At 39.1% G+C, this 13,035-nt stretch overlaps 1 protein-coding gene and 1 long non-coding RNA gene across 2 annotated transcripts in view; one reads left to right on the forward strand and one right to left on the reverse strand.

Annotated features, from left to right (window-relative positions):
- Window positions 1–13,035, forward strand: part of BMPR2 (bone morphogenetic protein receptor type 2) — a 110,437-nt gene that overhangs the window by 12,217 nt on the left and 85,185 nt on the right. The window lies entirely within an intron of this gene.
- LOC136011081 (uncharacterized) lies at window positions 6,804–12,223 on the reverse strand. The gene is made up of 3 exons (XR_010611191.1): window positions 12,036–12,223; window positions 8,916–9,267; window positions 6,804–6,994 (listed from the first exon to the last, which is right to left on the reverse strand). It is a non-coding gene; the product is annotated as an uncharacterized LOC136011081 (long non-coding RNA).

Raw genomic sequence — 13,035 nt, forward strand, 5'->3', positions numbered from 1 at the left:
ACCAGTTAAAAATAATCTAGGAATGCCATATACAAACTGTTATTACTTCTAGCTGAAATGTATAATAACAAATTAGGATGACGTATGCGATGGAATCTGATAGTAAATTCCTTTGTGGCAATTACATAAAGCAGTTAGTTTCAGCTCTTAATTGATAACACCGGGGCTTGCTTCACTTCACTTCCGTGAGGTGTGGGAATACAAGGTGCAGAGGTAACTGCATTCCATCAAGTTTCAGTCTAGACAGGCACTAGAGCATCATTCATCCTGTACCAAACAAGGAAGGCTAATCACCTTCTTAAAAGTGACCTTGCAGCTAAAGAATGTGCTGTGGTGGGCACACGGAAAGGCAAGTCAAGAGCTCGATGCCATCGCCAGCACTAGTTTCTAGAGCTAAGGGTCCTGACTTGCCAGGATGCTAGCTGGATTGCAGAATGTTGATTTCTTCTCATTTCATGGGGGAGTTGGTTTTTGAAAGGAATTGTTTAATGAAGTGCTGTGAAGTTAATGAAGGAAAAGCTTGTTATCTGGTTGAGGTGGGAGGAAGTTTGAAGTACACTTTTATAGCTATAAGTATTAGGAAACACTATTAGAGACTCCTCTCCCTCCTTTAATTGAAGAGCAGTAGAGTGAGCTTTGATTTTACAAATGACATTTCCAAGGAAAGGGCTTATTTATTTTCTTTTTAGGGGGATGTGTCACTTCTGGGACATACAAAAATTGAAAGATAAAGTGTGATGCAGCACAAGATGGGCCCAGTTTAATTAGTTCTGAGGGATTTGTTAGCTTGATTTCTCTGTAGACACTACCAGCATTAGGTGAGGAGGACTGCCAAGGGGAAGAATTGTGGAGCTATTGAAGAAAGCGTGGAAAAGTATTTTCAAGTTTCCTTGGGGATGTGAGAACAAGCAGTGAGTGGCAGATGCCCCTGATAGCACAGGAGGCACAAGCAGTGAGATGCATCTTGACAGTTTGAGGATAAATGTTAAGAACTCATGAACAAAGAGATGTAAAGGAACAGGATCAGTTCAGATAGAAACTTAATAGTCTGTCAACTGCTTTGCTTTGGTTGCCTGTGTGCATGCTTCTAACCTGCAATAAGTGTAAGATAGCTTTTGGAAAGAAGTTGGGAGCGTGCACATGCAATGTTGCTGCAATATAACTAAAGTAAATTCCCGCTGTAATTTCAGGTTTTATCTTACCTGGCTTTGTGGACTCTGTTCCTTCTCCCTTACCAGTTGTTCTGCTTGAGCAGGAGAGGATAGTCCTTCCACAGTTTAAGATCCAAGTGGATCTTAGAGAAGGGAAGCCTCAAGTACAGTTTTTAGTAGAGGATGAGCATGATTCTTTAGTTTCGTTTTCACTACCAAAGCCAGAATTACGTAAAAAAAGAGCATTAAAAACAAACATGAAATGAATCATATAAAATAAAAAAATTCATTATTATATGTATCTTACATATCTGACCTTAATTCAGCTGCTCTGTGCATAATTTTGACAGTTCTCAAAGTATTTTTCTCTGCAGGATCTCTGCCTCATTTGTGGAAAAAGCGATAATTTCAAGTTCTTGCAGAGCATAGACCTTTGCAGTTGCGGATTTTCCTGCTTCTCTCTTCCCCTTGGATGCTGTATCTCCTAATTCGGAAGTGGTTCTTCATGTGTGCTTTTTTCATGATGTTCTCTCTTCTTCATTTTTATTTATTCCCCTTATTCCAGTGATCATAAAAATATATTTTTAGTTCCATTTTAACACTGCTGTTTTAGCACATTTCTTCGTTTTAATGAAATGAGTTGTATCATGTTACTAAAGAGAGATCTTTGATAAGTGCTCAGATCAACTGGGATGCATAAAGGAAGTGCAGAAGACTGAAGTTTATTCTTCCCTAAAGGAATGCTTAGCTTTCCGGACTCTTCTGACACACTCTAGAAGTGGGGCCCTTTTATTTGGCGGCCTTTGTTGTCTTGCAGAACACAAACTCTGAGAATCGTGATTGACAGATGACAGATCTTCTGTGAATGTATTACCGTTTCTGGGGAAAATGAGGTGGGGTGAGATTAGAGGCAGCAAAGGACAGTTGCTGCATACATAAACTTGGCTCAGTATAGCCCATGAGAGGTGGCTCATCTACTGAACTCCTTTTAGACGTGCATGAGCTTGAGTGAATAATTGAGGAAGTGATTTTAGATACATATTTAAATAATGCTTTCTGAAGAATCATATGAAGTTTTGGTTAGGGTTAGGGGAGGGGGACAATTAGGGTAAAATTGTGCGAAAATTGGGCTATTCCAAGTCTTTGGGGAATATACAGGTTCCATGCCACAGATTTCCTAACTATTTCTCTTACAGTGAATTTTATTAGAGGCCCCAGGACTTCTCAAAGGCAAGCTGGTAATACATTTTTTTCACTATGTGTAGAAGAAAACCAGAATTATTCTCAGCATTGTCAACTACTGTATGGCAGGGAAGTGGGGGTGTGACAGTTCAAAACCAAAATTGACAGGTCCTCTTGGGAGAGCCGTATCTAGTTATTAGTGTGATAGCAGATATCTTTTCCTTGTAGTTCTGCTAGCATTATTTTGAATTCTCATCTTAGTGTTTAGAGTTGTATTGTGCAAGACTGATGAGATCAGGCTTTGGAAGTTAGCTTAGAATGGCTGTAGCCTTTGCTTGCTCTGCCCTTCCTATCCTTCCGGTTTTTATTCACCAAATGTATACAAATGTGAATACAAAGACTGTCCTCATCTCAAATGTCTCCGTCTGAGGAAAAAAGAGTTCCTCTTTCCTATCCCATACCTGGCATATGGTAGCGTTTATCCAGTTCTGCTAAGGAGTGCAGAGTGTTTCTTTTAGCATATGATAATAAACCTCTCATAGCTTTAAAATAAAAAGAATTAAGCTGGAGTCAGAATTAACTAGGTCTTCAGCAGTGATACTTCTAGAGAGAAGCTCTTAAGTTTCTCTAATGATCCACCAAATACTTGCATTTGGTCATCAGGGGCTGACAAATCATACAGTGCTGTCTGTCTCCACAGATTTCTGTACTTGAGTTAAATTGTTTCAAGTGCAAATGATCACACCAAGTAGCAGTGCTTAAGCAGCACAATCAAAATAAGTTTATGCCAGAGCTACATCCTGTTTGTGCTTACTTGTCTAAGCATCAGCAGCATTAAGCACCAGCAGCTTAAATCTGGATGCCCCCACTGGGCTGCTGGTTCGTGTTCAGGGCCTTACCTAACTCAGGCTTGCTATTTCTGTGTGGAACAGAAGTAGATGCATTCGAAGGTAAAGTTGCCTGCTACCCTTCAGGGCAGAAGTTCGTTTGGAAGCAGTATTCAGCTTTTGCTTTGAACCTGTGAAAGTATTGAAGACAGTGCATTGTTGCAAGCAGCAAGTCCAGATACTTTGTAGAAGGAGATGAGGGAAAAGGAAATAGCAGTTAGGGCTGCTACATAAGGTGAAGAAAGGAAATGGGAGCCTCCCTCAAGTGCAGCCACTAAGCAAAATAGTTAAAAATAGCTGCTTTTCCCTTCTAAGCAATTATCTAAGTTGCCATAAATGTTGTTGATTCCTGGGAGCTGGAGACAAGTCTCATTCCTTGGATTTTCTGTTGAGGCACCAGTTGTGTTTTGAGAACTTGTGCTGCGCAAACCGCTGCTTGTTGAAGTACGAATGTTTAAAAGAGAATATCACTGGGGCCTAACTGTGATTGTAATGAAAAGCAGCAGAGTAGTTACAAACTACATAGACAGTGGATGGAAGGAGGACCATAGTGAAATGATGTATTTTGCTGCTGTTAGCTTGCCACCAGCAAAGAGGTGACGTGCTAACTGGCTCCTGCTCCGTTGTTACCCACTTCACTGTTTCAGGTTTCTTTCATTGTGATCCCAAACTGATGCTTTGCAAATGAAAGCTGGTTATGATTGCGTAGTGCTTAAAAGTTGTGAAAAGTGGTGATTTTATTGCAAAACACAGTTATTAGATATACCAATTTTTGAATGGAATTTTGTTTTCAGAAGGTTTAGAAATGCATTTGTTGATTTCTTACCAATGTTAACTGCTCTGTTTCAGTTTTATACAAATAGTTTCAACGAAAAAACATTTTCATTTGAAATATATTTTGGAGTGGTTTACCTTGCATTTTACTTCACTGCGCTTTGAATCATGCTTAGTTAAACTGATTTGTTTTATCATCATTCCTGACCTCTCAATTTCTTTGACTTGTTACCCCAAGCAGGTCACAGATTCCAAATGTCGGTTCTTTTGTACCATCCACTAATCCTTTTTGTCTGTTTGATTGAGCTTCTCCTGTGAAGTTTAATAAACAGCTAAGACAGCTGAGCAAGTGACTAATAGGTTTTTTTAGTAGTGTGTACAATTGCCCAACTATGTGAATGCATTTTAATGATTCAGCAAAAATGTGGTGCTTATTTGGTAGGTACAAGGAAGATGTTCCTTATTTAAGATGAAAGTGAATTTCTAATCTTATGATGCACCTATATTTAAATGAGCAAATCCCAGTGTCTGTACTCTGAAATGCTTGCACTGCATTTCTTAGACGCAGCAGTAGACTAGAACATTCCCTGTGTAACCTTTTCGTTTGACAGTGAGTATCCTTGTTTTTTTATTGCAAGAAGTAGCAAAGTGTAGGGGCACGAGCACATTGCTGAAATCTCATTACTGTTATTTCCATTTTTCATCTTTGTGATTTTCCTGTGTGTGTTTTCACTTTTTTTTTTCTTCTCTCTCCTGTCAAATGTTCTCCAAGTGCCTGTTCTGCCTGTGCAGGAGAAAAGTAATTTGAGCCTTAGCATTATCCAGCTATGTTGCTGGAATGTTTTGCTGTCTGATACTAGTATATGTAAAATTACTTGCAGCTCTGCCTAGCCTGTAGATTTTTAAGAAACTCTTAGACAAAGGACATTTAAAGAAGTATGTGAAACTCTAAGAGTGTTTGGTGAATTTTGAACTACACATACTCTGATGAAACTTCAAGGTAATTGTAGCTACTTTTTTCTTGTCATCAACTGATTTCCATTCCCTTCCTATTTGTAACAGCCATTATTTTTGCTAACAGTGACCTTTGTAAGTTTTCTTAAGGCTCATTTTGTATGAGAGAAGGGGGAGCAGGGTGATTTTGGTCTTAAAATTAGTGACATTGGAATTAGGAGACAACTTTTTAACCCATCTTTAGACAGCTGGAATTTTTAGCTTAAATTCCAAAAAGGAGGATGTAGTTGTCCAAGATTACGCTATTGCCATATTAAAACCATTATGAATAGACTATGAACACTGAACTATAGTTCTTTTACTGTGGGAGAAATTTGCTAATTAGGTGCAGATTTCAAACTGTATTAATGAAAAAGTACAGTAGAATTAAAAGTACTGCCATCTGTTGCATACAAATGAATAGTGGATAAAGATGGAAGAATGTATGTTATAGTATTGGTCCATAGATGAAGGCAGATGTGTAACAAAAGGTTATTTCAATAATTTACTGCTTTGAAGCATAAGAAGTGTGCAAGAATGCTGATAATGTAATTGGAGATAAGCTTTTTTCCTTCCTAATTTTCCTCTGTGGATGAATGCTGAAGATCTAGGCACTGGACTAGTGTGAAGAAAGTTCTCCTCACAAGAACTATGCAATAATGACCTCTTTAAGCATATGAAACAACCCCCAAACACCAAGTTTGAGTTAGTTGCTGGAAAAAGTTGAACAGAGAGGGATTGTTTTCTGTCTTAAGTCCTTGTAAATTTCTTACTAAATCTAAGTAGTTAACTTTTGATGGTAGCCATAATTACCTGTCTCTGCCATAGTATGAGCATGTTCCTTCTTTCAGCACTGTTTTCCTTGTATATAGTTTTTGTTTGGTATGAAACACAAGAATCTGCAGAGACCCATTTAGAGAGTCACAGGATGGTTGCGGTCAGAAGGGACCTCTGGAGATCATCTAGTCCAACCCCCTTGCTAAAGCAGGTTCACCTAGAGCAGGTTGCACAGGATTGTGTCCAGGCACGTTATGAGGATCTCTGGAGAAAGGAGTATCCACAACTGCTCTGGCCAGCCTGTCCCAGTGTGCCATCAGCTTCAAAGTAAAGAAGTTTTTCCTCGTATTCAGATGGGACTTCCTGTGTTTAAGTTTGTGCTCATTGCCCCTTATCCTGTCTTTGGGCACCACTGAAAAGAGCTTGCGCCTTCCTCTTGGCACCCGCCCTTTACATATTTGACCCGCTGGTCACACTCTTCCTAATGCAGCCCATTGGCCTTCTTGGCCTCAAGGGCACATGGCTGGCTCATGGACAACTTGTTGTCTTCCAGGACCCCCAGGTTCTTTTCTGCAGAGCTGCTTTCCAGCAGGTCAACCTCTAAGCTGTACTGGTGTGTGGCGTTATTCCTCCTCAGGTGCAGCTCCCTACCTACACTTGCCTTTGAACTTCTTTAGGTTCCTCTCTGCAATTTACTTAATAAAATTGTATCTTACCATTTTTGTTTCTTGATGTAATTCGCTAGATACTGCTGAGTCCAAATGTAAGCTAGCTGTTGAAGTAGCTGAATTGTCTCTTGAAATCAGACATTTGAAGCATTGGGATCACTGCTCAGTTAAATATTCAGACTCCATGTGGTCCTTTCTCATGTGAAACATTAAGGCTTGCCAGGGTTGGTCACTTTCTTGATAAAACATCTGTAAGCTTTTGTTTCCTTTAAAACAAATAATTCCCTGCTAGTGCTATCCTCACGGATGCTCCAGAATAATAGGATTTTTTTAGTCGTTGTTATTCTGAGTGCCAGATAAGAAGCAGGGAATATATCCTGGTGAGATGGGACTGTGTTATCTACTAATTTTTCTGATGAGGAATTGAGGCACAAAGTATGGCTCACCTCAGATTGTCTTTGATTGTCTTTGGTGAAATACTGCTTGAGTTCTGCCATTCCAGGCTTATCTTGTAGCCAGTGCATAATTCTTGTGTCCCCAGTTCTGTCCAAATTAGTTCATCCTATGGGATAAGAAGTTATTTTAGTTTCAATTTGGAAATTACTGCTTGTCTTGTTGGGAAGTTGTTTGGTTCCACAAATGTGCACAGCTAGAAACTATAGAGCCTGTACATGTTTGCAAAGACTTTTCTCCCCTTAAGTGTTGCACCTTCTTCCATAATGCTGATTCTCCTTATACCACATTTCGTATCAGTTCTTTGGATGAATTAGAGGAGCATTTAATGATCTTAACATTTTGAGATTTGAGTCCGAGGATTAACAGGAAAGAGATGACCAAGAGTTCTAAGAAGAGAGGAAAAACTGAGAAATCAGACTTACAGGCTATCTTGCATCCAGGTAGCCTGGTGAGAGCTCTCACAAGCTGCCTGCAATGAGGATATGGAAGCAAGTAATTCCAAAGAAAAAAAAAAATAAAAACCTAAAACCTTTTATATATTGAATACAAGATACCATTTAGAAAAAAATCTCTTGCTGCATGCTTTGAACCTAGCAGTTTATTTCCTACTGTTTTTTTGATGCAGTAATATTTTGTCCTAAGCACAACATTGTGACCAGAATCACAGAATAAATTCCAGGGACCTAGAGGGTGAAAGAAGTTAAAAAAAGGCAAGCTGGTTCTACAGAGCAGAGTTACTCTTTAGTATAGGCGTTTATATACTTTTATATATGTATAATATATATAAAAGAATATATAAAAATATATACATATATATTTATTTATATATATAAAGATACATATTCTTTAGCATAGGCATTTCCAATCTCTCTTTTCTCTGTTTTTTTAGTTGCATCTTTTCTATGGCATTTGATCTTTCCATTTGGTTTTGATCTCCTTTGCTTTGTCACTTCTCTGAGCAGTGGCACCACTGCTACTTTCTCCACTGGCCTATGTTCTGTCTTCTCTCTGCTTTTCACATACTCTTAATATGTTGGTTTCTTCCTGTTTTGTGTGCTTCCCTGGCACGAGCAGGGAGCTTAGGAAGGAGTCGTGCTTTTAGTTCCAGTTCTACCAGAGTAGGTGCTTAGTGCTGGAGGAAGAGCTGAAGGTAAGGTAACTTCAGCTCACTCATGAAGCAGCTGAGGACATTTTTACCTGCCTATGGAAGCAGCATGTGCGAGAACCCAGTGTCCCTAGGGAGACTATAGAGCATGTCCAGTGCTGCTGGTCTGTGAAAAATTGAGTTTCCAAACTAGCAGCCTCCTGTGAAGTTTTTCAGAGGCCTTTAATTTTGGTACTTTGTCAAGAAAATGAGCAATCCTCCCTCTATTCCCCTTCCACTTCCCCAGAAGAAAAAAAGAGCTAGCCGCAAACCAACCAAGAGCCACACCCGTGGTAGAGGCAGCTCGTCTGCCACTTCTTAAATTCAGCTTCTTCCAGTTTTAGAACTTGTCAACAGAATACTTTCAAAAAGTATTTTAATACGGACTCGCAAGCTATTTTTTTTTAGTCTTATTCTCAGGCGTGACAGCAGCATTTTAGCAGACTCTGTTTTCCACTTCTGTGTAAAATAGTAGAACACTTGCTGCATAAAATCTGTGTCCACACTGATAGTTTGGGAAATGTCTTAAGCAACCAAAAATAGAGTTCTTCTGAGATGTGTCAGATCCTTAATTACAGGCAGAATTCCAGGCTTGCTTATAATAAATGTAATTATTCCCTCCCCTCTCAATTTAAATTAGAAGTAAGTAAATATAAATAACATCAACCCAACTGTCCCTCAGTGCTGCCCTTAATTGGCTAACATTGAAAAGATGGTTAGCAGTGCAATTAGTTGAGAAGAAGTCCTAAAACTTGAATTTCAGGTTATATATATGAACATACTGAGCTGAAATAATGTGAAGATAAACTAGAACACGAATACTTGTGGTGATGGTCAGTTTAGCAAAACCAAATCATGATAAAAGGTGAATGACAAATCATACCTGGCGTGTTAATGCAAATATGTATAACCTATATGATGTGAATTGCCATCAGGTCTTCCAGTGTTTTGCAATTTTGATGAAAACTTTTCTTCTGCTTGAATTTGTTTTGTAACATTTTTAATAAATTTTCTAAAAATCCCAAACAAATCCAAAACAATGCTTGGTAAAATAATTTCTTGGCATTTGCAGGGAGAGATCTGTAACTCCTGGCAAAAATCTTTTTGAAGATAAGCAAGCAGTCTGTTGTCTAATGATAGAGAATTCACATCGCTGCTGTTCTGCAACTTGTCCCCACTCCTGATTCTTCTCAAAGAAGTCACTTGGCTGTGCCTGCTCTGTCTTGCTTTCTGTTCTGTAAGCAGAAGGACATGTATTTAGGGAGGTGTTTGTAATGGATCGATTCACAAGTTATACGTATTTGTGCAGAGCATAAACTTCTTCAGAGCCGCACGTGCTCTGTGAGTTTTGCTTGCAAATAACAGAACCTTACATCCCAGTGAAGAAGGATTTTGCATTCTCTCTCTGGGACCGCTCCAGTGACACAAACCATATTTGTGTACAGGCATGTACAGGAGGAGTAAAAGTTTGTCATGATTCCTTTTGTGAAGACAGTTTTTAATGGCTTACGCAGGTGAAGGTGTGCAGTTGGCTGGTGTGGATGAGGTACCTCCTTGCCCCTCCGTATTTTTAAGAGCCTGCATGTGGCTGTTTAGTTTTCCAAGAGGTTTGATGTTTCTTAACTGACTTCTTAATTGACTTCTCTGGGCATGGGACATGATGACTCTTGGAAGGAATATGGGAGACTGGCTCAAAGACATGGGGGAGAATCATTGTGGAGTGTCCCCTCCCCTTGCTTTATTGGTGTACTCCATTTGAAGCTTACAGTAGCTGTGTTGAAGTATTTACCCTTCTTGCAGGGGAGTTTCATCCCCATCTTGATGAAACATATTTGGGGGTTCCTGCAGCAAGCAGAGACCTGCTCGAGGCCTGCCAGACCCTGCCTATGGGCCACTGACAGGCTTTGGCTGCTGGGAGAATTCTGGTAAGTGGATATTTTGACACTCATGTTTTATATTCCCTGATATTGCAGTTCCAGTCACTGCTTATGATGAAATCATGTAACCAGTAAATTATTTACAGAAGCAGGGCTAGATTGGCAGAGGTGCCCTCATTGTGAAGTGAAAGCTCCCTAAAGCATCGAAACAATAGAGAGCAGAATTGGAGCAGAATTTAAATGAAGTAAAGATTTTGTGGCAGCCAGCCAGAAGGCCAGATTGGGTTTTCTTTAGTGCTGGCTGGGTTTGTCTTCATAATCTGATAATGAAGCCCTGGAAGCTTGTAGAGCTTTCTGCTTTTGTCTATAAGGTGACTAAAATATGTGATTGTTATAGCATCTTCTAATAATTGCTGCTATGGTTTTGCATATCAAGAACTTGGAAGACATTCACACATTCTTTTTAGTAATATTAGCAAGGCTGGGAGGCAAGGTCACTTCAAGTCAAGCTCCTTCAGAAACTGGTATGCTGACCACTCTTCACATGGCTGAAATAATATATTTGAAACAACTACACCAACAAAACTACAGTCTTGCCTCTCTGCCTCCAAACCTGTTCCCACCCTCCACACCCTGGGCAGAAACCTTACTGAGAACAGACTTTTTAGGAGATTAAAAAGTTGCGTTGTGACTCTCATGCGTGGATTACATAGGCCTCCCAAGATCCCTGTTCAGTCCATATCCTCATCTGAACAGAACATGAGGCAGAGGTAGCTAGCTGTCTTAGATTGGTATAAGGGAGAAACCCAGCAGAAGAAACAACTGTATTTTAAGGGAAATTACAGAAGAACCTCAATTTCAGTATCTCATGTATTCTTGCTGCTTTCAAATATTCAGTTACCAGCAACTTCAATTTGTTATCCAGTATTATCTGTACTGGCTTTAGGTACCTCTTTAAAAACAGTCTGTGGAAGAAGTTTCTAGGTGTGCAGTTGAAGCTAACTTAGAGATCAAATGTTTAATAGTATTTATTACTCTACCTTACTTGTCTGTTTTTACAGGTTTACAGAGATCATGGGTATGATATACTTTCAGAAGTTTTGTGGATCTGAGAGAAATTAATTTTGAAGGTAGCTCCCCCCTTTCCTTCCTTAGAATGGCTACTGAATCCTGCTAACAAACTCTTCCGAACATCTCTATAAACAGTATGGATAATATATAGTATAGTATATATACAGATAGTATATATAAATTCTATAAACAGTAATAGGTATCTTGCCTTGTTTTCTAAGCCTTAACTGTTTAGTGTGGTTTCTTCATGATTGCATTAATGCAAGCCATTATTCGACACAAAACAGTTGGCTTCAGAGCTAATATATATGCCACTGAAAGAATATTTTTTTCTGACTTGTCATGGCTTATATTTTAGGTAAGACTAGATAGTAAATTTTTGAACAATTCTTTGTAACTTATTCTTCTGTGAATGAATTAACTTTGTCATACTTAACAGCTGCATCAGAGCAGTGTTCATTGAATATACAGAATAGTCCATCGTAGCTAGAAAATACTTTAAATCCTCACAGCTACAGATAGTCATCTGGTGAGACACAACTTCTGCATTTCAGTGGCTGAGAAATGTAATCTCTGTTTCTGATGCTCTCGTAGAAGATAGGGCAAAGTGAAAACTTCAGGACTGGTATGTAAACTAGGCAGCTAACTGGAAGCAAAGGTTATTTGTTACCATTCATACCATTTTTGTTTTAGTGAGCAGTTTGGGCTGGTAGAACGCGTTCATTCTTATCTTGCGAATCAAGCAGCTCATGAGATAGTGTGTTACTCTATTCTGATATGCAATTCTAGCTGCACTTCTTTTAGGTAGATCAGTTCTATCCAGAAATATGTCTCTCTACCCCCCCCCCCTTTATTTTTCCTCATTTCAGGGCAAATAGAAGTAATTTATCTATGGATATGTATTTAATGTGGATTTAAATATGTAACCATGAATATAGGCCTTGATTTTGCACAGGATTGATTTTATTTTTATCAGGAGATGTCTGCAAGTAATGATAGCTGAGATTTGGTCAGTAGGTGCCTTTTGAGGTATTGAGAGGCAGAAGAGTACTTACAGTTCTTTTCTTACTTGTCCCCAGTTATTTGTTGCATTCTGGCAAGGGTCTTCAGGAACCAGAAAAGAGAATGCAGTTCCCGGAGCTGATGATTTAGTTATCCTTCTACAGCAGTAATCCATTAGGAGATCTGTCTCTCCTAGCTTCTTTCCTTCTCATAGCTATGTATTCCTTTCTCTCGCTTGTACTCATCTGGAACCCCTCATTAAGCAGCTTTAGGTCACTAACCTGGCAGAAACTTTAAGTTGTGTGTTCGTGGGGCTACTGACCTAGTTTTCTGCCAGACTGGTGAGTTACAGCAGCTCGTGGGCGCTCCTGCTGTGGGTCAGCTCCAGCTCTTGTTAAATAGTGAGAGTGTGCAGTGCTTTTGTACCCTGCTTTGAAATATTCCTTGTTACTGGCAGTTATTCTGAGAGAGAAATTCAGATCTGCCTGCTCACTGTATTTATTCAGGAGCTTTGGGGCTGTTAGATGTTGAAACAGTATCTGTGCATGCACTTGGATTCTGCAAAGTGGCTCAGTTCCTTAATAACACACATCTATATACTATTTTAGGTTTAAAGAGCCTGTGACTTTTCCTTCTGCTGCAGAATGTGCTGTATTTTTTCTTTCATGTTCTTGTACCAAAGTTTCATAGCTGCCTATATAAACCCCTTAAAATATGCATCAGACTGATGGACGTAACTTTTATCTGTTTGTAAAGCGTGATTCTTCTGGATATGAGGTGAATGATTGTAACTATGTAGAGTATTATGTTATAAATGAACACTTCAAATGTGAAACTTAGTTTAGAATCTTGTAAAATAGTTCAGTATTTGTGATGTGCAAAATAGCTTACAAGGTGTAAGCAGATGAAAGAAATGCATAGTGTGCAAGATCCAGGGGATTAGTTAAGTTCATAAGGTACAAATGTTTAAGGCTTAAAGAAAAAAGTGCCTCAGCTGCTCTGCATTTTTCCTGTAACAGCAAATCTTCAAATCTGAATTTCCTTCATCTGCAG

This window comes from Lathamus discolor, chromosome 3 (assembly GCF_037157495.1).
Source record: "Lathamus discolor isolate bLatDis1 chromosome 3, bLatDis1.hap1, whole genome shotgun sequence".
Lineage (NCBI taxonomy): Eukaryota > Metazoa > Chordata > Aves > Psittaciformes > Psittacidae > Lathamus > Lathamus discolor.